The 23,204-nt window shown below is 35.3% G+C and overlaps 1 long non-coding RNA gene across 11 annotated transcripts in view; it reads left to right on the forward strand.

Annotated features, from left to right (window-relative positions):
• The window catches only part of LOC106165249 (uncharacterized), a 66,969-nt gene that overhangs the window by 8,815 nt on the left and 34,950 nt on the right, over nucleotides 1-23,204 (forward strand). For 10 of the 11 annotated variants that reach the window (XR_015333754.1, XR_015333755.1, XR_015333751.1 and 7 more), the window contains 3 exons: nucleotides 7,882-8,102; nucleotides 8,996-9,137; nucleotides 10,644-10,722. This is a non-coding gene — a long non-coding RNA (uncharacterized LOC106165249). The remainder of the gene's footprint in view (nucleotides 1-7,881; nucleotides 8,103-8,995; nucleotides 9,138-10,643; nucleotides 10,723-23,204) is intronic. The other variant, XR_015333750.1, reaches the window with a different exon arrangement.

Here is a 23,204-nt window from a genome sequence, read left to right on the forward strand (position 1 = left end):
ATGTGATTGCAGAGGAGATATAAGAGATCAAATATTCAGAATATATATATATATATCACCTGTGAACACTTTAAGTGGCGATGCTGTATCTTCTGGATTTACTTTACTGAAATTTTATAAAGAAGAGATTAGTGTGTGTGTGTGTGTGTGTGTGTGTGTGTGTGTGTGTGTGTGTGTGCGCGCGTGTACATGCATGGTTGCATGCATGTGTGTATGTGTGTGTGGAAATTTTAGTTTTGTTTACTTGGTTCTGGTTTGGTAGGGTATGTAACACATGTATTCACATGATATGTAAATTATCCATTGCAATAACACATGTTCTAGATGTGACTGAAGATAAACAATTCAATAACTTATTCAGCTTACAAGACAGCATATAATGGAATCAATGTGGGTTGTTATAATTTGATTATACACGGGCAGAATTTGACATCTTCATGTAGAACATTGTTTCTCAGATAATGTTAATTTATGCTTGAGTAGCAATTCATACCATTATAAACTTGGTAATATTTGGTAGATGTTCAGGATTTAAATAAATGATGGTTTAGACAGGTGTTTGCAATGATTTGGGTGTGTAGTTTCTGACTGTGAATGTCGAATTCTGACTGTCGAACAATCTGTTCACAGTCATTTATAAAAATGTGGGCAGATATCGAGGTTCAAAGCTACTGATGTTGGGCATTTCTTTATTTTAATATCCAAAGAAAGGATCAAATGCTGTTCAAAACTGCATTTTTACCTGAATAAGATGAAATTAAGATGTGGCTGTTTGGCTTAGGTGATTAGCTTTATAATTGTTAAAAATGGTGTTAAAATTTTTAATATTATTTTTTGAAGCCATTAAAATGATATGGCTTGTACTGAAAAATTGTTGAGGATGTTGGTAAAATTTTAGTATTATTATCTTGTTTAATTGTTTATTCAGGTTGGAATACACTTTTACAGTGACTATAACTTAACAATAACTAATGCACGAAAACTACAATTATCACAATTTACAAACATGTTTTTACCAAATTTGCTCTCATTCATTACCATCAGTTGCTATTATAAAAGTAGTTAACTAGGTGAGTTACATGGTTGGTTAAGAATATATATTTTTTCTTGTATTGTTGTATTATATGTGCATAAGTATACTCTCTTGGCAAAACAAATGGACTGTGTTGTGGATTTATCTCTCCTGTTGTTGCAGCATGTTAAATGTTAATATAATTAATACTTCATTTCATGTTGTCCTTTCATGGGTGTATTCTTTAAATGTTTTTAGACTTCAACGAAATGTGAGAGAAATGAATTGAAATCATGTAATACATGATGTTTAATACCCCAGTATGAGGGAGACTGCTGACAGGGAGGCCATGAGAGAGAGAGAGAGAGAGAGAGAGAGAGAGAGAGAGAGAGAGAGAGAGAGAGAGAGAGAGAGAGAGAGAGTACATTCATTCATTTACAAATATTAGTAAACAAAGAAAAAATGAAGAGATGTCAAGCATTCTGTTTCACATGAATAAACAAGAAAACTTTTTAGTGGACCCAAGGCTGTATTGATTATTATGTAAAACAATTTCTGTTTAATGTGTATTCTGTTATATATATATATGTAAACAATGGTTCGAAAAACTTTGATTTCACGTTAGGCAATGTACACTACTGGCTGGGATGCTGTCCATTGGTCATCACATGTCCAGTTCGATAATGTAATAATTAAAGACGCAGTAAGAGGGATAATAGCTGTCATGTGTGATATAGAAATATGAAATACTGGAAGATACTCTCCCACAATTGGAGGTCTGGCTTAGGGCGTGTCAATTATTTATCAACGTTGCATAAAATTCCCCATTGTGTGGTGGCTGGGGAACATGACATGATGCAGGAACTGATCCAAAGAAATTGTCTTGTAAATGTCATCCAAACTCAGATAACATGGCCACACAAAGTAATAGCTAAAGTGGGGCGAGGAGCTAGTGTACTGTTTGTCATTGTCCCTGGTTAGTTTTGGCTCTCGTTCAGCCGTGGATGATGTATGACGTGGATGTATGTGATACCAAAGAGATCGGAATGGAGTTGAGGGGAGGTTGTTTGTTGCTAGGCTGGCAGTGGATGATACATTTTTTGGGTTGAATTTAAATTTAAAAAAAAATAGGTGGATATGGAATTTATTCTATGCCAGTGTAAAATTGATTTGGTTGAGAAATACAGGTCAAATGGCTAAACCAGTATATGGTGCTTGCATGAAAATGTAAATACCACTTGCTCTGTCAGGGTTAAACTCTTTTTGGTAGTGTTTGCTACTAAGCAAAATCCAATCCAGTAAACAAGGATCTCTCTCTCTCTGGCGCCAGCATACACACATACACACACACACACACACACACACACACACATCTATAGAATAATTAAGATGTAAAGAAATATGTCATATTGTCATCATAGTTCCATATAACTGTGCATTTCTTATTTCTTATATTGTATGTATTTATTCATTTATTTCACTGTGAATCTTAACACTTTGTATTGGGCAGTTTTGTACAGGTTGATATTTGAATGTGTGTGTGTGTGTGTGTGTGTGTGTGTGTGTTTATGTATGTGTGTGTGTGTGTGTGAGAGAGAGAGAGAGAGAGAGAGAGAGAGAGAGAGAGAGAGAGAGAGAGTAAATCAGGCACAGAGTGGTACCACACACAGAGACTGATCACAGACTACAAGTTGGACTACAATCATGAAACCTCTAACACGGAGACAAAGGTGTATAGCATTGTCATGTTATTTCAATCATATCACCTCTGGCAAATACATGCTAACATTCTCTTACATGCTGCAAACAGCTGGGAAATGGCTTGTACAAGGAAACTTACACAGGGATTTACAAGAAAACAAAAAAATCCCTCCCAGCTAAAAGATCGGCCTATGATCCATGAAGGAACTGTTTAGCAAAAAGTTAGTAACAGACGTAAATGTTTTTGTCGGTCCACCCTGACTATCTTATCAGCTGGTGAATAGTAATTGAACAATTTAAGAAGAAGAACTCGTGTTTTTTCTGTATTACACCCCTCATTATTTGGGTCTTGGCCTTGCAGTTTGTGTTAAGTGTTACATTTAAACCTGGCAACATTTGTGACAATTTTTGACTTTTTAAGTCATTATATTGTTGATGACTTAAAATCATCATAATCATAATTATGACAATAGAATAGACTAGATGCACAAATGTTTGCCACAAGCTCCTTAGAAATGACAATTTATTTGTAGATTGAACCATTCTCACTAAAATAGAATATTTTCCAAGATGGGATTGAGTAAATCATGGCAAATTTAATAACCAAATTTCAGTCTATACACTCGATGGTCACAGTTGATTGCTTGCCATTACAATTTTTCGTCAGATATAGCATCATGGCCTATACATACAATGATCACCTGCATCTGCTGTTGCCATCATTATCACACATGTTTGCATGTATCAAATGATTCATTTATTCAATGAGAAACTTTGAAAGCAGCTTGAATGCATAGAATCTGATCTCCTAGAGGACATTCCCAGAGATTTAGTTCGATCTTACTAGATCGACCTAACTCCCTGGGGGTTCACGCTAAATTGCAGTCAGTCGACCGTGCACAAAAGTTAATTACCCCCTTATAGCTTGTAGTAGGCGGAACGGACATTTAAGCCGGATTATCTGACAGTAATATAGTGAGACTCCCCATGGGGATAGATTGATCTAAAATCTATGGGAATGCGCCCTAAATCAAGGTTTATGTCATGGTTTGATGATTTTTCGGAAGTTTATATTTCTTTTTACTGATCAGGGTCTTTATGTTGACTATGTTTTCCAAAAATGAAAAACCCATTGAACTGGAAGCCAGAGCACAAATTATAATACAGTGCATATTTGAAACTTTTGTCCATGTTTGATGATTTTTACTGATATTTTATGGACAAACACACACATATAGCCATTACCCGCTTCTGTCATCACTGCCATTGCCGCTGTCATTGTCACTTGACACTTTCCCATAATTTTTACTCATTAACACAATAAACATAAAACATGTTATTTATTATTCTCAGAGAATGATATATTGATTCATATGGTGATTGTTATGTCACTGCTTCTATAAGTTTTGCCATTTATATGTCTGTATACTTGACATCCTTATTTAATCCTTGAGTTTTGTCATTTGCTTTATTATTTGAAATGATAGGCCCATGGGGACTTAACCTAACTGAAATAGGTTTTAATTATTGATTGAAATGTTTTCTGCCCATTTGGTATATTTTAATTCTCTTGGAAGTACAGATCCTTTATCTGTCACAGTTTTATGTTAGCTTGTAGGGGTTGTGCATTGAAGTCAAAACTGCATTAAAATTTTTTTTGGGGGAGAGGCTTCTTGTTGTGGAAATTACATGCTATATAAAGACTAAGAAGATAGTTTTATGAGCATAGTAAGTCGGGTTTGAAAAAGTCTTAATTTTGGCAGTCATACAAAAATAAAAACTGGGCATTGCAATAACACTACTCTCAGCTTTATTGATTGTGGTCAAACAAGATATGGTGTTTAATCCACATTTTATAAAGTTGAATTTTCACAGTAAGTGACACCAATAATTGCTGTCAGTTTGTCATTAATATGTAATGTGAAATTGGTACCCCTTATTTTAACACATATGTACACATAACACGTAACACATACACATAACACATACACATAACACATAAGTCTCTCATGGACATCTTGGGGTAGTTTATGAAGGAGCCTTGATGCATGTAGATATTTGCCTTGTTTTATAACTTAGTCTAGTGATATTTTTGGTATAAAATCAATGGGTGTCAGTTTGGAGTTTGCTCATTGTCAAGAAGCACAATTGATAAATATAATGGACACTTTTGTAAGTAAAATTTTACATTTGCATAAAGCGTATTCAGAATAGCTGACTAACAGATTCGTGGATCAAATATGCCAACCCAATTAAAAGCTCATCGCTTGATTCCCAATTAGACACTGAATAGATTCCCCGCAGGGATTACGCAACAAGCATTGAAGTTTGTTGGCCATATTTGATCCATGGATCTGATGGTCTTCTGTTCTGAATGTACTCTTTGTTTTCACCAAAACTTTTCTCATAGTCTCCATTGACTTTCCCAATAATAATAATATATTTCAAGGTTAATGAAAACCTTTATGTCATACCTCGTTGAGAGTCTATGCGTCATCATTACATGGTTCTGTCACACCCAGTGTTGTGTGTAAGGCTCTGTTCTCACAACTTTTAGATCGATCTATCACCGCGGGGAGTCTCACTAGATTACTGTCAGATAATCCCCCTTAAGTGTCCGTCCCCGCCTACTACAAGCTTTAAGGGGTAATTAACTTTCGTGTCCGCCCGGCTGACAGCTATTTAGCGTGAACCCCCAGGGAGTTAGGTCGATCCAATGTAGGTCGATCTAATCTATGAGAATGGGGTGTAAGACTCTGTTCCCAGATCAATCTAGCAGGATCAATCCAACCCTGAGGGGTTTCTCGCTAAATTGCACTCAGCTTAAGCAGCTCTTTTGTTTAGCACGCCTAATGAAGTTGTTAGGGACTAATTAACTATAATCATTTAGCAGTTTTAGTAGGTGTGCCAGACATCTAAGCCACTTAAGCTGATTGCAATTTAGCAAGAAACTTGGAGATGGATCGGTCTGGCTAGATTGATCTAGGTATGGGAGTGGGGTCTAAAACGTGATCATGATGGATGATAAAGAGGTTGTCAGTGCACTGGCTAGCATGGTAACATCATGGTCATGAGGTGGTCAGAGAAGATCATTAGAGTGGTAACAGCAGGGCCCTAGTGTCCCTGTGCTTACTAGTGACAAAATGTTTTTCAATGCAGCTGTTTTGAAAACATGTCATCAGCAACTTGTCCCCAAAATATGTCTATTCCATGTGTGTGATAATCATATGTAAGAGGGCTGGTATTGGCGTTTGTTTTCAACATCATTCAATGTGTCGCAGGGTAAGATAGTGGCCAAACAGGATGAGAAATGTGGCAGAAGGGATATTAAGTCTGTTAAATGTGTCAACTCTGCCCACAACTTGTTCTTAAGGCAGATGTCCAAGAGTGATGATGTAGGTCAAATTCACATTATGTTCAAATAGATAATAAAGCAAATATAATGCGGGATCAGGACTGGTCTGATCCAACTGAAGGTAATTTATGAACTACAGAGCCCATACTACTATCATGCCTCATGCCAACAGGCAGGTTTGGGCACTTGCAGTTCACAGTCATACCTGTAACATCTCCAGTGCTTGCTGTCAGTATTTAATATACAATTGGACCATGTAATCGCAGTTCATATCATAAAAATGGCAATTCAAATCATTAAAACCACCTGTTTTCAACAGTGTTTTCAACAGTTTTCACAAGGCCTAAAAATGACTGGTTTGTTTTTGATCCACAGCATAGCTAGCCTATCCCCTTGCAGTATATATTGCCAAGAACAAACCTTGCAATCACTGGAAGTCACTATGCACAAAACCATGTTGCTTTGGCTCTTTTTTATTGTTAAAAGTGGTCTGTTTCTTTTAATATAATATTAAAACAAAGAACATAAACATGGAATAATTATATGACGTGGCATGCAGTACTTCATGTGTCATTAAGCATTACCACAAAAATGACTAATAAGCAGCAACTAATTGATAGAGCTCGCTATTCTTACAAAACATACATATTGGGCGGCAAAGAGGCAGCAATCAATGCTCTGGCATAAAATATGCAAAAAGAGGATTCCTCATTAAAACTTTACACAAGTACTGCTGTTATACCTTCTTCTTGTGAATCAATGTTTCTGTAGAACTCTGCTTTAGAGCCAAGTGTTATCTGCTAAGCCATAATTTCCATTTGCTTTATACCAAAGGTGTGTAGATCATAAGTCATATCCAGTACCCATACCAACATTTTTTTTTTACAAATAACAGTTTTTGACCTTGTTTGCGACTGGACCATGTCGCATTGGACAACCTGTTTTTGAATGAAAAATTGATTTTTACTCTAAAACAAGTTTTCCAATGTTAAAACACTTAGTGATGCATTATTGATAAAATGTATTTTATTTTATGATGTGTTGTCACAAAGGATCATTTAGGCCTGCGTCTATATTTTTCATTTTCAATAATTTATGATTATCACTTAAATGAAAAACATTGTCAGTGAAAAACATGTTTGACATGATAATGCAACACATTACTTCTCCCTACATCTAGATTTCTGTCTTAGATTGTTTGAACATCACTTGATCTGCCTAAAAATTAAAGTGACATTGCGCCATTTGCTGTATTCAACAATTAAACAGTCCTCCCAGTATGTAGTAAAGAACATCTGATGCTGCAAATATGCTGCACCTGGTGGGAAATTATCCCATTTGTTTGAAAATTGACACAGAAAGTTACAGTTTGAACATTGTGTACCTATGTTATCTGGCTTTTATCTTGTAGATGGAATTGATAAATATTTTACTACATGGTCTGCTGCTTGCCTCCTGACAGTATCTTCATTATTATTCATTTCAGGGCATATTATTTTTTTTCTTGTTCTCTGTGAATATCAATTAATTAGCACAACGTAAATGTTAAAGTTACCTGTTTATAATTTTACACCATTATTATTATTATTATCAAGAACATTCTTTGAATTATCCATATCATATAAACTTGGAATGCTAATTCTTTATTTTTAATTAGTTATAAGAAATAATATTTATTACAAACTAAGTTAAAATTGCAAGAGCTCTTTACACTAGTAATAGTAGAGGCCTTAGCCAGGTTTGTTTATATTTCTGCATATCAAATGATTGGGTTCCAGGTAAATTAAAATGTTCATTATCTGTTTCATTACAGATCCATCATTGTCAAGCTCTCCCCATGCAGTAATAAGCCGACCAGAACCATCCAGGAACTATATCAGGGGAAACTACACCATATGATGCTCAGAGTACAAGAAACCAATGGCTGCTACTTCCTGTCATCCCCCTTATCCTGGTTCAGGGCACATGATGCACAAGGCAGGCTAGATTCATGCGTAAAATGCACAATTATCCGTCAGGTTGCATAATTAGATGGTAATTATTTTGAATCCGACCCCCTGGATCACAATGTAATGGCCAAGGTTTTGGCTATTTGGTTCCTTTGGCCATTAACTATAAAATTTATAGTTATACACATTCTGTGGCCGTGAGGTGCAACATGAGGGCTACGATAAAGTGTAGTATGCCTCGGTGTCCTGATATGTTGTTTGGCGCTGCCTTGGGGGTGGGCCCATACACATATATCAGGGCCCCAGCAATGTATGGTGGGAGCATGCCAGCTTCCCATGTGCCTCAGCCCTGAGACCTGAGGGAGACAATTTCCCAAACTTTTTATCTCATGCAGATCTTGCTTTTCACCAGAGACAAAGATGTAAATGATATGTCTTTGTCATGTTTTTCTCCCAAAACATGCAGCTGTGTCAAGGCACTGTGGCTGTAAAAATGTAGCTTGTACCTGTACGTAACAGTGTACATTTTATGTGTTTACATGTTTTCCTCTTCATTTTTTGTTATATATTATTGATGTACCAAGTTTCATATCTTGATTAAAGACACCTTGGTTAGCTGCAAAGTATGTTTTTTAACTTGAGGACTGCTTGTAGAAATAGTGGTTAAATTTTAAACAATCAAGCTTTCATTCTTGTCCTTGAAGATACCATTATATATTTTGATGATAATGAACAACTTTTTGATATTATGTGGATGGAATTAAGATGTAAACAACTTTTTAGATGAAATTCTGATAGTTTAATGGTACCCACATTTATTCGGATTGTATCACTTAATAAGATGTTTAAAATATTACAGTATTTGTTATAAAAGCTGAAAAATTATGATAGTTTAGAAAATTATTTGATTGACACTGTAAGTAAAATTTGTCATTTTTAATTTAAATTTGAAGAGATAATGTTGTCTAACTTCAACAGATATCACTGAAAATGAAGCATACAACCAGAAAAGAAGATGCTCCTTGTGAGAGATGGAGGGAACAAGAGAGATGGAGAGAGAGGGGTGAAGGAGAGTAAAGCCAAGAGGACTGCACCTGCAGGATGCCACTGTAATTTAAAGGTAACCATTTGATAATGTCATATTTTGGTCATTTTTTCCCCTAAATGTCCATTTAGAGACTGATGTTACAAGTTGTAGCGTGGTTCAGAAATCTCTCATGATAATCTGAACACCGCGTGTGTACATGGATGTCTGGGGTTAATGCGTCAGAAGATATCTATAATTGATGAAATTGTAGGTACAGGGAGCTCTTTGCTTAATCTATGACTTGCTGCCAGTGGACTGATGAAAAATTAATCTTTAATTCCTTTGAACTAAGGTACCTCAATCCTTTGCTTGTTCTCTCGTTTCCTTTTTTTCTTCGGACTGGAAAAATCGTGTTGGGTTGCCTAACACTTGGTCACATGACCAGGTTGGACCAATCAACTGATAGGATCTTGCTCATCTGCGTTCACTCAAGTGCGCAGTTGGTGGGTAAGTTTTTTGAACCAAGTCACCGCTGTGCCCTCTGAATGTACTGTGTCAACAAGTGCAGGGCCACGCGGAGCAATTAAATGCCGCATGCCTGCTATTCTCGCTTCATGTCCTTGTCAATTTGAGCCCTCTTAATGTTCCTTTAGGCCACATGTTACTTCATACTGTCCGGTGACACCCTTTAAACTGACCCAACAGTCACCAGACTAGTTACAGTGTATAATTGGTATTTTGTGCACTGTGTCATGTCAGTAGGTATTTTGTATCTTTTTCTTTTTTTGTGAACTGAATGGAGAAAAAAGCTCTGATTTTATGTTAAAAAGACCTGAGAGTCATAAAAAACTGGTTACAGTTTGTTCGCTGCCTAATGGATTTTGCGAAGATGTTTTTTAAAGTGATCTCTTCGTGTGCATCTATCGGTCAAGGTTGAAAAGTGTTCTCAGTTACCTGTAGGTCAAAAAGCTAGTGGGTGCTTTCTGGAGTTTTTCCTACAAATTTTTGTTTTTTAAAAGACTTTCTCCGAGTGGAAGCCTTCATGATACCATACAGGTTTGTTGTCTGAAATTTTGATTGGCGGAATGAAATTTTCTGCAAGATGAGGCGTAAAAAGAACAAAAGTTCACTCACATGACTGTGATGTACCTAATGCCTTAGCACGCCTAAGCTCAACTCTCCTGGCCTCTAATTGGCTGAAAAGGAGGTCTGAACAGACTTGGATGGGGTGAGGTCGCTCGGTGCTTGTAACTTTGACACCAACCTGGTCTTTATGAACATGATTTGCATTTTAGGTAGACTTTCATATTTGGACTCAGTTGTTCATCGCATGCAATGTGCGGAGAGGATGGCAGGGGCATGACAGAGTTGGGAATATTTTCTTGGTACTCATTGAGGAGTTTGTATGTTGGTATTCCGTGGTGATTGTAGGAGCGAGGGATGGGTAGAGAAAAAGTGGCCATCAGGAAACTTCTCACAAAACGACAAATGTATTTGCCCATAACGCAATCGGAATATATTTATTGGCGCATTGTGTTTATAACGTTACGGGTCATTACAATATTCGCTGTGGATTAATAGTTTGTTGTATATTCAAAGATGGATTACTGAGCGAGAAGAAGAGAAGAGGGACGAAAGTATGGCGGATGGGGCACGCATACAGGAGTTTTGTTATCAGGTAAGACTTAAATGAGCATTGCATGTCAGTTGCATGTTTGATGTGTGTATTTTCTTTTTGCATGGTTTGATTTTTTCCAGACTTTTCTTCATTGCTGGTGCACACATTGTCATACAGGATCATTGTAGTCAACTAAAGTTGCAAAAATTACAACATATCTCCCAACCTACAAGGTACCATACATTGGACTGTTTTGGTGGCCTATTCTATCCTTACACAAATACATAGATATTTTAAGGACATTTCAGTTGATTTACAAGCAGGGACTCAGTAACAATTCGAAGCTAGGCTTTCACAGTGGCTGTTTCTAAGATTAAAAAAAAAGAATCATTGGTTGAATGAGGTTCAGGTGGCATGACTGTCATTTTTGCATAAAGATAAGTTTAGTGAAGGCGTGGATTAAGAATTGATTTAGATATGTACTTAGATATCCCATCGGGAGTATGACAAATCTTGAATGATAGTGTCTTTATTAGATATCAAGCAATTTTGCTGCCAAAGATGTAATCAGTGCATCAATTATAATCAGAAATCAGTACAATCGAAATAGGGGCGAGTTTAAAATCAGTGAGCTGAGCGATTTATAGTATGTCATTTCTGTATGAAATCATTGAGCAATTCAGTTGTCTTGGTTGTCCGTTGAGAAGAGTTTTGAGCCAGGAAAGATAAGGTGGTGAGTGGAGATGGACAGATAGGGACACCTGCCACATCATTTGTCATTTAATTTTGTGGGAGGACTTACCATATAATTACACATGTGATGAAGCACTCATACATGTATAGAGGGAAGATTGTCATGTCTCTATCTGACATCGTATAAATTAATTTTCTGTGATTGAAAATCGAATTATCATGTTATCAAAATATAAAAATTCCTCTGTTAATATTATAAAAATTACTCTGTTTATATACCTTTTGAAATAAAGAAAATAGGTGTAATTAAAAGGCAGCCAGCATTGATTAAAAGAAAAAGTTGGTAAAACGGAGAGTAGTGAAGATGAATATTAGAAAAAAATTTAACAATTATTTACCATTTTTTCTAAGTGTCATTTTTGCATGAGTCAACTTTCTTTTGACATATTTAAGATCTTTTTAACATTAAATACCATTTGAAAATATTGGATATGGTATAGACAGAATAATGTGTTGATGGAAGAATACACATATTACAGTGTTATTACAGAGAACACTTTGTCATAGAGTAGGTTGGTATCTGCTGAATATTTGAAGGAAAAAATCTAATATAAATTGCGTGAAACTTAAAATGCACCTCCTTTCCAAATATTTCCTTTTATGCTGTCAATAAATCAGTAAAGTACTTAGTAAATCCTATAAAATAAACATGTACATAAGGCATAAACAGACATCTTTGTTGTGGTCCATTTTCCCTAATTCTCTTAATAGCATCTCTTATAGCATTTAAGTTAAAATTACCAAGTTAAAATATATTCTGCAGGGCAAAAGAAAAGTTTAAAAATTATGTTTTTTCTTGTTGTGAAAATCATCTTTTGCTTTAAGATATTAACACATTTCATATAAACTTTATTAAAATTTATACATGGGCTAAAAAAACGGGCGAATGGCAATATTTTTTTTAAGAACAAGTGATTTATTCCTATATGTATTTATATTTCAAGCTTTGTTATCCAGATCATTAGATCGAATATACATTTTTCAATGAGATTGACTTGGATAATATTAGTTTCAATAATTTTTGCACTGCTTAGAATAACTTAAAATATCAAGTGGGTGAAACTATTTTTGATAGAGTGTTCTGCTTTATGATAAAATGATTGTTTCAAACAAACTTTTTTCCTTATTCTATTTCATCTAGAGTGTACCACGAATTATACTGTCATTTTTACAGAAGTTACATTCAATGAAAGATTCACTCTTTTATTTTCATAAGGTCTTGGTTTAACATAACACCTTTTGAAAGAAAGAAATTCTATAAAAAGAAGAAAAAAAATGTAATTTGTTAACTGTACTAAAGATGAAGATTTTAATTTTATTAACATATATAACAACCGTAAAGTTTTCTAGGCAAACATAAATTCTTATAATTTTTTCTATGTATCCTAATTTCATGTAGTTAAGATTTCTGACTAAAGCATTGTGTTCTTTTTTTCTCTCAAACCAAATTAGAATATCACATTTCTTCAACAGCAGACTTTTTCTTCTTCAGCCAATCATGTCGCTTTTTGAAACTGAGGCCGACGTGCAAATTTGAACTTCATTCTGGTGCAAAAAAAAAAAAGGAAAATAGAGGATGCTGTACCTATTTTAGTTTCTTATGTGATATATGAGAAGAGGTGTTTGAAATGATTCGGCTAAAATATCTTGACACTTCAGAGATTCACTTTGATTCAGGAGGTGTATGTGAGGTCTTTGGTATCTTATTTCTTTCTGCTATTGTTTGATTTGATTTTCTTTTGAAGTATATTTCATAGTGCTTAAAATATAATTGGTAACTATTGTATAACTCCCCAAGAAAGTATCTTCGCATTTTCATTTTATTTTCTGATTTGCTTACCTAACAAATTTTTTGATGTACCTTTCGAAATTTTTACATTAAAAAAGGTCATAACACTTCATCTTAACTCTGAAGAAAATTAGGTGGAATAGAACAGCAATAAGTTCTTGTGGTACAGAATAAAAAAATGTCTATAGGAAACCAGTACTTCAGAATGCTCTAATCACAGAATTTTCATGAGACATTGCCGGTTTTTAGACATCTTAGTCAAGGAGTAGGACACCGTGTCTGGCAGCTGTGTGGTCACCTGGGGGGACAGACCGCAGGTGTGCCCAGTGGTCAGTATTCCAGCCCTGACCATGGATAGCAATGATGGAATGGATTGGTCATCATTATCCATGGGTCTGGAAGGCACGTCCTATCTGTGCGTGTGCTTTTTCATCAGTCAGAGCGGGGCCCCATGATCATGTTAGGAAGGGTATACAACGTAACAATAATTCATGATAAACAAATAAATTAATTTATAGGAAATCTCATACATTATATTGACAGATTTTCTAACTGTTTTAAATAGCAGAAATCTAACTAAGATGGTAAGGGATTGGTGTAATGACTAGAAATGTTTCCGATAGTCATATTCCATACTAGTATTCCTCCCCCCTCCCCCCACCATGCAGTTTCTTTTACACACCTAAGATATTAAATTATAAACTATATTTAAAAAAAGAATGATACTCTATTGCACCTTATCTTATTTCTCAAGAACTGAATTAAAAGAAAAAGTTGCAAAAACTTAAAAATTTATTACACATAGGCTTAAAAGATAAATTTAAAGGTACTGTGCTATGGTCCTGTAATAATATTGACCAGAAGAAGCAGCTTTGTCTAATTGGGACGATTTGTATCATGCATAATTTTATGCAAGAATAAAAGTACACTCAGAACCTAATAAACTAAAAATAAATGATAGATCATGATGAATACTGATGTAGTCAATTGTCTTAAGTGAATCTTCTCTGATCACACCCAGGCTGTACTTGGTACCTTGGAGGCTTCTTGCCTTTAATGGACACATCTGTGTGCTGTAATTTATCAAGTAGTGTTAGGTGGAGGTGTGGGGTGTACTATTAGGAGTTGATGAAGGCGATACCTGTATGACAGGTATGGTGAAGGTGATGTCATTTATTTACAGGTGCCTGTGCCCTTCTCTTTATCTTTCGTTCTCTCTCTCATTGCCTATTCATTTACCAAGGTATAGAAACCTGTTTTTTTTTTTTCAAATTTACTTCTCTTATATTTTGATTATGTCTAAAACCATTTAAGAATGTACCTTTGAGGGGGCCAACATGTGATGAAGTAGCATTTAGTACACTGCAGCAATGGGAGGGGTGAATCAATATCATTGTCTGGGTCTGAATGACATTCTATCTAAAATTTGTAAAAAAAAAATGATAAGGGGCTATGTATAGGGGTTTGCCATTGTTTTAAACTCACCCTTCTTTAAAACCTCCTGCTGTCCTTGTTGAGATCTTTTACTCCTCCCCCCCTCCCCCAAAAATTCACTGGAACAGATCCACGTCCACTGCCTGATCCCCACCCATACATGCAGACATTGTCTTTTGGATCTTGAAAAAAAGAGGAAAGCTGTGGAATCCTGAACCATTTTAGGAGAGATGTTATTGGTGATTCTTGGGAGGAAGTAAAGATAAAAACCTTTAATGTGTGATACAATAAGGATGCAAATGTATTTTAGAGCACACAAGTATACCTTTGGTTTTAGTAATTTAGTTAAAAGCTTAATCTATTTTTTTGATAAAATCTTCCTTTTTTCCATTTTTCATTAGACACATTATATCAGTTATGACCAAAAGGACAATTAAAGAAAAATACTTCATTGTGTAGAGAATACAGAAGTTACATCCTGCAATTTTTGATGGAGTTGGAGGCATTAAGCAATTTCATCACTAAGTGAATGAAGAGTTGGTGAATGATTATGGAATTTTTTTCTGTATTTTTGTTTTTAGGCCAGATGAAATAATTAACTTGAACTTTGGAAAAAAAATTATTTACCTTCTAAAAATCATCATAAAGTAATTTCAAATCTGATTTAAAAATTACCATTTTCATATATTCAAATGTTAGCAATAGGCAAGATGTTACAGGCCTGGCTGGTTATAGAGAAGTGTATGTCCTTGTATCCCAGTCTATCAGTACCTGTAGCTCTAGGCACTACAACTCTTAAACCTCCCATACTGCAGCCATTCTTTCTCCTTAACATGGACAATATCGGTCATTAATCGCAGGAAACGTGCATAGATCATACGATCACTTCAAGGCCCAGCATGATTTCCCTTCCCAAACTACAAGTTGAACAAGCTCGGGAACTCTTCAGTTCAAGTGGTTTATGGGCATGTTTCGGGGTTAGATTGTCATGCTGGTGCAATTGTGACGTGCAATCTAAAAGCCGAACATACTGTTTTTTTCTCCAGTCATGCTGTGTAACAGGATCCTGGAATGTTGGGAAGTGTAGTACAAACGTGGCTAGATTTGTGAGAGATTTTTTTTTTTGTCGGGAAGGCTGAGAATTCTTGGATGTTTGCTCTGTTAAATAAAATGAAAAAAAGTTATTTAACAAAATTGCATAGTGCATATATTTATAATTTAATGCTATCACAAATGTAATAACTTGATATATAACAGATTGTTATCAAAGTCAGTTTAATTTATTTATATGGGGGGGGGGGGGGGGGAGGTATATCAACTTGAGTGACTCATAGTTTAGTTATGTTCCAGCTCTTAAGATAGGTGAATAATCACAACCTAATTAAGTTTATCTGAAGAATGTTAAAAAAAAATTCATCTGAAATTGGCCCAGTTTTTTCATCATTTCTTGACTGAGTAAAAAAAGAAGTCTCAGGGAGCACATCCCATATTGGAAGACTCCAGTACACAAGTGATGTCAGAGGCTTAATACTCTGCTTTTTCACCACTGCATGGTCTTTTTATAAATTCTACTGCTATACAGAAACCCATTAGCAGTATTTTCATTCTGAAAGATATATTTTTTCATCAAATTAATAAGCTTTTCCACAGACACGGGCATGGCAACCTGGCTGTGCAAGCTTTCAGTAGATTACAGAAAGACTGACAGTTAAGTAAGTTCATGAAAGTTATATGTGTATCTGCGATGTGCCCCTAGCCCTCACTTTTCACTCTCTAGTCACAAGTTTATTACAAACCACTACAAACTTAACTGGCCATCATAGTGGTATCTTGTACCTCTAGCTGTCATTTTTCAGAGATACAAGAAGAACGTCATGTCCAGGTGTGGTATTAAAGGCACCTTCATGATTACTAACAAAATGTCACTTTTTTTCATTATCTCACTGAATTTTGCGTACTTTCTCAGCCAGATCAGAAATGGATATGATGGTGTTTTATTCTCCCCTTCTCAGTTTTTTATTTAAAAATATTATGACCATCTAATAACCAGGATTCTACATTGTCCAACTATTTACTTGTTAGACAGTGCCTCCCTGTCATTTTTTTTTCAAAATGGCCAGCCATTACAAAGCAATGCTACATAGTCCAAATGCCAGTCTAGCTTGCTTGTACCTCCCCTCTTTATCTCATTAGATGTGTCATCCCAGACCATTAAATAAGTTGGTACATCAATACCATCTTTGCCTCCTGAATGGAATGCATTGTCTCTCCACTGATGCTATCTGTTATGTTCAACTACTCTCTTATGCAAACCAGCATGCACATTATTGTAGTGGCAATTTTTCATGGCTGTAGTGTATTGGTGTGCATCACTCGAGAAGAGGCGACATGCCATAAAAATGTCAGACTGCAGACCACTGTCGCCTTTGAGTTGATTTATTTAATTGACACTGCTTAATGTAGTTTACAGATAATATGTTGACCTTTTTAGTTTGAATCATAATTGTATAAAGTTAGTTGATACATACATATAGCAGTGTTATTTATGGATTGACTGAGTCGGGGTCAAGTCGTAAAGTTTGGAGATATTAGTAATATGTGGTTAATCTGCCTCTTATTAATTATGACACATATTGACATTTCCGAAAGAGAAAATAAGTATTTGATATAAGCCAGTATATACTTGATTTGATTATAGGGAAATTGGAACAATGATGAATTATTTGGTGAACATGATACAGTGTTGTGGTACAGAGGTTTATTTTAGAACTTGATATGTTGTGCAAGATCAGTCAAATTGTACATCAGTGGCATACGACACCCTTAAGCTTCATATCCAAATTGTGGTCTGCCATCTTGCAGTGATCAGTCAAACAAGCAGGGTGTTCACGTCTTCTACAACAATAGATTCACCTGCAGCCATGGTGGTTCACATTCTTCAGAATTTTATATCCTTCAGAATTTTTTATCAGGGCAAGTGAAGCCCAAGTCATGACTTGTTTTCGTGCTACCTCTCCTGACATGCTGGTACTTGGCAATTTTGCATTTTAGCTTGTCATGCAAAGGAATAACAAGCATGTTTTGGACTAGATCAGTATCAGCTATGCTGGCATGGTCCACTGCCAATGCTGAAAGGAAGGACACTTTAAGTGGTTAAATAGAAGTTGTACAATTTTGTTTTAATTGCAGAGTGGATAGGAAAAGATTGACATCAGTGTTCGTGTTTCTTTTGTTATGAGTTGTTGGGGAGTGAGTCAGTAACAGGACATGGTGGAAACCAAAAACATGTTCTCCATTCAGTTGTAAATTGATGGGCAGTTTAAGATTATTGTAATGTTTGCGTCCCCTTGTTATCAACTACTTAATACACAATGTAACAAAAGCAGTGGAACATTCTGGAAGCAAAAACTTCATGTTAGAATGGACATGCTTGTTCTGCTTGTTCATTTTTATGTTTTTGAAAGCTGTTTCTAAAGAACAGATTCATTTTGAAAGACAGCTTTGTCACTTAATGAGTTGGGTAAATTAAGTTCACAACATAAGATATGAACTGATTGGTACTTGTAACAAAGTGAAATAAAACACAAGTGTAAGAAAACCTACTGATGCTTCATAAAGAAATTATATCCGATTGAAGTTGTTATATTTGCTTTGTACAAAAGTTATTCTGTCACCCAGCTCACTTAAATCACTTAAATCATCAGATGACCCTTGCCCTGTTGACAGTGATGGATGTCAGCCAGATTCATATTACCTGAAATCTTACCTGGACGTTCTGCTTGGCCCATGATGGAAACCGCAATTTGCCAACACCGCTAATGCATTGTTTACCCAAGTTGGCCATGATATGTGCAGCAACATGGCGCCAGGCAGAGGAATATGTCCATGTGTTATATTGCTCATATTGTATTAAATTTTAATGTCTTCACAATACTAGATGATTATATTTATTCCATCAACTTTATTTATAGGTACCATGGAGGCAAATTTTATGTTTGATACTGGTTTTGTGCAGTGTTGACTTTCAAAATTTCAACATGCAATGTTGTTTTCTATCTGGTTTTATTGGTATATTTGATGGAATTTATGTCATGATCTTTTTTGTGTGAGAGCAATTAGAACAAAATACTCATGCATGACTGTATCTTTATTTGGAGAAGTTTTGGAGTGTATATTTGGAGTAAATTTAAATGTTCCTTTTGAGTAAATAAGACATTCAGCTGAATTAAATTAAGGAGTGAATATACTGTAACTAAAATAATTCTTTGTTTACATTTTACTGTGCTTAGCTGTCCAGAGACAAACCAAAGAAAACCTTGTTGGAAAAGAACTGCTAACTGAATTGGGATGCTCATGCACTTTGCATGGATACATGTAAAGATCAGCCAAAAATACACATGTAGTGATGTATGTTGTTTATATGCTTGTAGTGAGTAAGAAATAAACATATTTTAGTATGATTCTGCTCAGTTTTTGGAACATAAAGGAGTAAGAAAGACAGAAAAATTAGAGATTAGAATATACTTGTGGCATTTTATAAGTGTTTGACCGACTTTCACATTGGCACTGAACACAGGGTGATAAACCTAGGGAATATGTTGTTTCTAAATCTCAATTTTTTTTTTATAAAAAAGGATCTGTCAAAATGCATTGAAGCATGTTCTAACACCATAAAAGTGACACGCAAATTGTGGCTTATAGATAGTGACAGCTTCCTATCAGCTGAGCTGCATGTTGGCATTCCAATATATCAATAGGTGCCATATCAACGTCTCCACCTGTGTTATTTATGAAACGGCAAATTTGTCTTGTGTATCAATGTGTGTGGCAGTTGAGCATGTGATTTTTTTTATTTGTTTGAGGGAATTGTGGCAGTTTTTGCATTAAGTCTTTCTTCCCATGTGTGTGTCAAGAAGGCCCTTGGGGAGAGGAGGGAGACCCAGGGGGTTCTTCTGCCATTACTGTCTCTGTGATAAAAGTGGAAAAAAATCGGTGCTGATCTGTTATCCCATGGATGCAGTGCCAATTTGAAAAAAAAAAAAAATGATCAGTTGTCTGTGTGTTATATTTTTCAGTGTCTGTTTGTTATATTTTTATATCCTATTTGTCTAGCCCGCTTTGCATCTCTCTCTCTTTCTCTCTCTCTCTCTCTCTCTCTCTCTTTTCTTGCATAGATTATTTTTGTGGAAATATTATGAGAATGGAATTGCCTTTTTGATGATAAACTAAACAAGTTTGAAGTGTTTCATTGCTGTATTTTTAAAGTAATTCAATAACATGTACACGACCCCAATGAATATTTTTACTTCACAAAGCAGCCCTTATTTGGTTGTATACGAGAACAACCCAGTACTACATAAGAAATCTACCTGCTTGAAGAAGTGAGGCGTCAGTGTTCTTTTTATGTGTATACCAGTACATATATCAAAAAGAACCTTTTGAAAGGCGGTGTTTTAACAATCTTGTGTGTAACAAAGTATTTGACAGAGAATGATCCAAGAAGATACATATTCAAAGGGCTGAGAATGGTGTTAATGTTGGTTGAATTGGCTGTTACACGCTGTTGTGGTGGTATCAAAGCCACAGTCAAAGGAGAACGATGGCAATTATCACTGAATACTAAATCTGTGCTTTTTCATTTTGCCCGGAGCACCAGTATACACATTATTTGTTGTCAGATTCCGTGTGGTAGCGCAGCGTGTGACAACAATTAATGGGGCGAGCATGTTTAATGCGTTGTTCAAGTGACCTGACATGGCACTGCTGCTTTAACTTTCCGTTTTTTCTCATGAAGTAGATGAATAGTATTTCCTTCATACAATTTTCTACCTTATAAAAACTGTTCATGATGTGGGTAGAGTTGTTTTTTTAAATGTGTATGTGCGTGGATGACAGGCTAATGTGTTTTTAATGTGTGTAGAGGAAGAAAGAAGGGTGAAGTGAGTCTTGAGCGTATACTTGAGATGTAAAAGAAAATTATCATACCTGAAATGTGTGCTTCAGATATATTAGGCGGTTTTGTAGGTATTGTATATAAATTTCTGACAAGGTTTCTTTTTTGAGGCACACATTTCTCTTTTTAGTTTTGAATGGGGTTACTACGCATGTATGTTGAGGTTAAACCATGTGCCATAGATAGAGTGATATTAATAAGTAAGACAAACCACGTTAAGGCTACTTGTACCGGGTACCTCTCCTCTATGTGTTTAGTCCACACTCACTTCAATCAATTAATTAGTCGCAGTCATTTACACACAGTTTAACAATTTTACATAAGAACCTAAGCTTGACAAATTTGGGGGGGGGGGGGTTCGAGAGGTTTGAAAGAACCCCCCTTTTGCTGGGAAAAAGTCCAGTCTGGGTAAAAAATTATCTAAGGACATGAAAGTTTCATGGTAAAAGGTCCACTTTTTAAAAAGAGACCCCCCTTTTGAAATTGCTGGCTATGGGCCTGCATAGAAGTCCACACAAATAAAGTTATCATTACTCTGAAACAGCCACAGAAAATTTTTGTTATAAAACAGGCAGTATTTTATTGAATTGTACTGATGTACTGATTTGTGTTGGCTAAAAGTAGACTAGAATTATGGTCTAAATCTTTGCACAATTTCCAGATGCAAGTTGTTTTATTACACTAGTCCCAAAAGAGACTACGTATACTGCAGAGTTTGATATCACTGGTTATAAGCATTTAGCATAGGACATCCTTGTTCTCACTTTGTCTGCATTGTCATGTCAGACTCTGTGAGCCATCACATAGTATTTTAACATGCTTTTTATCTCTTACTTGATACCTTTTTCCATCTCAATTTCCACCAGTTTGATATGAGTGGGATAATGCCAGGTGCACATCATATTTTCTTTTTATTTGTTACTGGATATAGAGAGTTAGAAAACATTCTTAGCAGAGAGTTTGAAAGATTAAGTAAAGTTGGTGGGGGATGGGTTTTTGTTTATATAGCCATGTTGTTTATGGTACCCCAATCCCCAGTACATTTTTACATTAATGATACCATCAGATGCCATATTTATTTTGCCACTAATTTGACAGCATTTTCTCTACAGCATTATGTGGATTTGATTAAGCAACCAGCAAATTAAATCTTGTTAATAAGAGTTCTACAGCAGTAAGGAAGAGTGAATGTAAGAGTGGAAAACTTCACAGTTGATAAAGTTTTCTTACTTTTAAACAAAATATACTTGCTATTAATGTGCATTTATTTGATAATTCAAAAAATGAAAAAAAAAACAAAAAAAAAACAAACAAACTTCAAATTATTCAGGAAAAACATGCTGGCATAGTATTCATGAGAAAGATGTATTGCTTTATTTTGAAGCCAAGATATATTTTGGATCATTTTTCATATGGTGTGCATGTTAAAAATAGATAGATTTTATCCTATCCTACATAACATGGCCATATATAACTTGTTTTGATGAATCCTGGAATGCATAATGGTCCATTTGTCTAAAATTGGTTTTGATTGTCTGTTGCCGATAACCTTATTCTCAAGGTAGACAATGTAATGAGAGTTTTGGCTCTGGCTCGTCTTGTCTACTGGAGGCCAAATTTCAGCCACTTTGTGGAAGATGAGCTATGATAATGACACCTGGTGGGAATAATGAAAACTATTGAGGGTGATCATTTATATAGCTTGTACAAGTTATTATTTCTCATATCTCTTTTTTTTACACCCAATTTGGGTCATTTCTTTCTATCAAAGAACTATAAACGTATATATTGTTGCCTGCCTGTAATTGTTATTTAATTTTTTTTACTAAAATAGATTTCTGAGCCTTATGTTTTGTATGAATTTAATGTACTGTACAAGAATTCTAAATTATGAACACAAGTACCTACTGAATCCTTGCCTGAGAACAGATGTAACAAATTTTTTTCACAAAATGTAGCTATGATAAGATCAGTAAAAAAGTCAAACTATCCAAATGCCAATGTAAAAAATTGTTATATTTTACCATAATGAGAACATATATAACAATTTGCCAGCTTGTTTTCACTGCTGAGGTCAGTCAATGTCCTGGAAATACCAGTGTTACAAGCCTTATTTTGAAAAAAATGACCATGTTTTTCAGACCACCAGTGATCAAGAGCCCTGTTAGCATCAAAATCTCCAGGGTGTTGGAACATCCTGATAATTAAGCAATCAGTTTTGCCCCAGAGGCAAACATAGTTTTTAAGGTCACCAACCTCTTGTACGTTAATGCTGGAATCAGTTCTGGAATAAAAAAGCATTTTCTTAGTAAGGTCATAAGGTTTGAAAAAAATACTTAGTAATAAACTCTTTTATGAATACCAAAAATCCAAGATATGTAGTGATTAATTATATAGAAAAAAAAAATCTTTCGCCCAAAGAAAAATAATAGCCTGCAGTGGAGAAAGACATCCTTATGGTCTTGTGACAAATAAGCCTTAATTTTCTTTCAGAAGTGTATAAATGAGACTGTCACCTGAGAGGTACCTGCAAGCTGAAAGTTCTCCCAAGTAGATGGCAAAATGATGTCTTCCAGACAGTCCCTTGGCACAATAATTTCAAGTTTACAAATA

This window comes from Lingula anatina, chromosome 4 (assembly GCF_051362555.1).
Source record: "Lingula anatina isolate TDL-2025a chromosome 4, LinAna3.0, whole genome shotgun sequence".
Taxonomy (NCBI): Eukaryota; Metazoa; Brachiopoda; class Lingulata; order Lingulida; family Lingulidae; genus Lingula; species Lingula anatina.